Here is a 4,296-nt window from a genome sequence, read left to right on the forward strand (position 1 = left end):
ATTTCTCCTCAGCCAGCCTTCCTGTGGTTCTGGGTGATGTCCGTTCCATCTTTTAGTTGTATTTTTTAAGTGGTTGTGCGAGGCAGCAATCTCCGGTGTTTACCTATGCTGCCATCTTGGTTTCTCCGCCCCCCTCATGGACTTTTTACATCCAGGTCATGACCTTCAGTCAGGCAGAAAGTTCTCCATTTAATCCATTCGATGTTACCAAGATTTGGCCTCACAAGGACTACCCTCTTATCCCAGTTGGTAAACTGGTCTTAAATCGGAACCCAGTCAATTACTTTGCTGAGGTTGAGCAGTTGGCCTTCGACCCGAGCAACATGCCGCATGGCATTGACATTGAGCCCAGCCCTGACAAGATGCTTCAGGGCTGCCTTTTTTTCTATCCTGATACTGCCACCGCCTGGGACCCAAGTATCTTCAGATCCCTGTGAACTGTCCCTACCGTGCTCGAGTGGCCAACTATCAGCATGACGGCTCCATGTGCATGGTCGACCACCAGGGTGGTGCTCCCAACTACTACCCCAACAGCTCAGTGCCCCAGAACAACAGCCGAAGTTCGCCCTGGAGAGCAGCACCTGCGTCTCAGGGACGTGCGGCGCTACAACACTGCCAATGGTGATAGCGTCTCTCAGGTGCGGACGTTCTATAGGAGTGTACTGAACGGGGAGCAGAGGAAACGCCTGTGTGAGAACATCGCCGGCCACCTGAAGGATGCCCAGCTGTTCATCCAGAGGAAAGCAGTCAAGAACTTAAGCGATGTCATTCCTGACTATGGGGCCCGCATCCAGGCTCTGTTGGACTAGTACAACGCCCAGAAGCCTAAGGACGCAATTCACACCTTTATGCAGCATGGGTCTCACCTGGCTGCAAGGGAGAAAGCTAACTTGTGAGGGTTGGAGCCCTGGACTGGTGCCAAGTTGCTCTCTGCCTATGAAGCAAAGCATGGAATTCATACCCATAATCCACTGACGCACTCACCACTGGATAGAAGATTCTGCTGTGCTAGATGTGCAAATGCAAGTCTTTCAGATGATAATCCAGTTTCCATAGCAAATCTATATATATAAAACCCTAATATGCAAATACAGTGGGGCCTTGACTTACGAGTGTCCCGACTAATGAGTTTTTCGAGATAGGAGCCGTCTCTCGGCCGATTTTTTGCTTTGAGTTGTGAGCTAAAATTCGGGTTACGAGCCAGCTTCAGATACCCCACTGTTAGTTGGCGCAGTGAACGTCACAGTGAACACCACAACATCAGCCCAGCATCACGTGTCTCACTCGTTCACAACTGATTTGACATACGAGTAATTTGAGTTACGAGCTCTGTCACGGAACGAATTAAACTCGTAAGTCAAGGCCCCACTGTAGATCGAACAGTGGAACAACCGAACAACTGGTCTCTATGACATGCGCTGACCACCTGGGGGCGTGCGTGGAACATGGCGGGCGTCGACTGCGACAGGATGGTGGAGCAGGTGAGCAAGGGCGCCAGACCAAGGCGAGGCACTGGTTGCTGTCATCAGGGCGAGCCTCTGGTGATTACTAAAAATTCTTTGCTCCCACATGCCAAGGTCCAGCCCGGCGCTCGCACCCGCTGCACTGTTCCCTATCGCTGGGCACACCATCAGTGTGTGAACAGTGGCTGCTGGCCCCTATTACCCCTGAGGGCTTCTCTGCCTCCCCCTGCTCCTGAGGGGTGATTGGGGCAGCAGCCACTGCTTGCACCCGCTGATGGCGCTGGCCCCAATCGCTCTGTGCTGTCAGTCAGTGTGAGGGAGTGGCAGCGATGAGAGCGGGGCTCCCAGCAAACGGGACTAGGGACCGCAGCAGGAGGGGCGGGCGGGGGCGCAGAGGATGGGCCAAGACCTGTGCCTGTGCCCACCACAGCCTCATGTCCCACAGGTCCTTTCAAGGTGCACAAATTTGTGCACTGGGCCCCTAGTAATATAATAATGGCTTTTAATGAAAATGAAAGGGACAATGAAGGTTAGGGCTTAAGAAGCATTTAAAAGAAATGTGTTTGCTTTTGACAATTGGTTGGATTCTTCACTTGAAATGATCAGAATGAAAGTTTCTAGCAGAAATATAATTTCGTTTGGTAAGAAAAAAAATCTTGGTGAAATTAGTATGTTTACAAGCCCGGCGCTCGCACCCGCTGCACTGTTCCCTATCGCTGGGCACCATCAGTGGGTGTGAACAGTGGCTGCTGGCCCCTATTACCCCTGAGGGCTTCTCTGCCTCCCCCTGCTCCTGAGGGGTAATGGGGGCAGCAGCCACTGCTTGCACCCGCTGATGGCGCTGGCCCCAATCGCTCTGTGCTGTCAGTCAGTGTGAGGGAGTGGCAGCGATGAGAGCGGGGCTCCCAGCAAACGGGACTAGGGACCGCAGCAGGAGGGGGCGGGCGGGGCGCAGAGGATGGGCCAAGACCTGTGCCTGTGCCCACCACAGCCTCATGTCCCACAGGTCCTTTCAAGGTGCACAAATTTGTGCACTGGGCCCCTAGTAATATAATAATGGCTTTTAATGAAAATGAAAGGGACAATGAAGGTTAGGGCTTAAGAAGCATTTAAAAGAAATGTGTTTGCTTTTGACAATTGGTTGGATTCTTCACTTGAAATGATCAGAATGAAAGTTTCTAGCAGAAATATAATTTCGTTTGGTAAGAAAAAAAATCTTGGTGAAATTAGTATGTTTACATATCATCTCATGGCCTATTATATAAAAATATGGTTGTTATATATGAAGAAAAGATAATCCACTCAGAATTTTTAATTTTTCTGAGTTCCTTATAGGAAAAACACATTTTTAACGCCTTAGTGTCTTTTGAAGATAACCTCAACACCATCATGGCTTAATGCTTATTTCTGCTTGGAACTGATCCGATTTATAAAAACAACAACTTGGAATTACATTTATGCTAACAGCATTGATTTTACAACAGACCGATTTATAATTATTACATTTTTACAATAAAATAATCTGTACATAAGAAAAAAAAGATAAACAATGGCTTTTTTTTCATTGATCGGATTTTTTTTAAAATTGTTGTTGTTAATCCTCATCCGAAGATATTTTCCCATTGATTTTTATAGAGAGAGAATGGAAGGGAGAGAGAGAGAGAAACAACATCAACTTGCCTCCTGCATTCACCCCAACCAACTGGAGCCTGGAATCCAGCCTGCTACTAAGGTACAAGGTATGTGCCCTTGACCAGAATAGAACCTGAGACCCTTCGGCTCATAGGCAAATGCTCTAACCACTGAGCAAAATCAGCCAAGGCTTTGTTGTTCCACTTATTTTTGCATTGGTTGGTTGTTTCTTGTATGTGCCCTGACTGGGACTCAAACCCAAAACCTTGGCGTATGAGGACATCTTTTTTTTTTCTTACATATCAGGACATCTTGCTAACCAACTGAGCTAGCCATCCAAGGCCCCTTGACCATCTCTTACTCTTCTTCAGCTTCACTTGCTAATCCTATATAATAAAAGCCTAATATGCAAATTGTCCCCTGACTGGGAGTTCAGCTGCTGGACCAGCCGCTATGATGCACACTGACCACCAGTAGGTTAGCTTGCTGCGGGCGCTGGTGGGCTGGACTGGAAAGTGAGGTGTGAGGTGAGAGCCCTTAGGAAGCTCCCAGGGTTTGGCCCCAGCCTGGGCGGAGGCAGGCAGGGGCAGGAGCCAGGAGGGACAGGTTGGCGCTGGAGGTTGCTACACGTGGTCCGAGAGCTGTGGACTGTGCAGCCCTCTGCAGTCTGTGGCATTCTCAGTGCGCAATTTATAATCTTCAGAGCTGCTTCTTTTTGTTAAGTTTCACTAACTACTCCAGGAGAATGGGTAGCACCATTATGGGGTGATGGGCCAGGCACACCTGGTGAGGCCAAGAGGTGGCCTCGGGCTCCGAGGACTCAGCAGAGAGGGGGGCAGGGCTGGGTGGGAGAAACTGATTCCAAAACTTGAAAGGAAGTGGGAGGCAGCAAGGGGCGGAGGGCAACAGCTGCGCAGGGGCCTAGAAAAGCTGCTGGGTGGGGGCAGCTGAGGAGCCTGGTGCCTCTCCCACAGGACAGGTTCCATGTCCCTCCCTCCTCCTCCCCATGACCTGTCACCCCAGCTCTCCACTGAGGCCCCGTCTGGGCTAGCCTGCCCAGGCACAGCTCTGCATGGCCTCACACAGCCCCTTCCCCACAGCCCCACACAGCCTTTGGGGAGCTCCACCACCAGAGGGGAGGAGAAAGGAGGAGGCTGCAGACAGGAAGTCGCAGAAGGAGGGGGCAGAGCAGGGCCCACCA

The 4,296-nt window shown here is 50.6% G+C and overlaps 1 pseudogene; it reads left to right on the plus strand.

The window, feature by feature from the left end:
• LOC102249186 overlaps positions 1 to 916 on the plus strand; it is a 4,133-nt pseudogene extending 3,217 nt beyond the window's left edge.
• The last annotated feature ends 3,380 nt before the right edge of the window (positions 917 to 4,296 follow it).

Source organism: Myotis brandtii, unplaced genomic scaffold (assembly GCF_000412655.1).
Source record: "Myotis brandtii unplaced genomic scaffold, ASM41265v1 scaffold62, whole genome shotgun sequence".
Taxonomy (NCBI): Eukaryota; Metazoa; Chordata; class Mammalia; order Chiroptera; family Vespertilionidae; genus Myotis; species Myotis brandtii.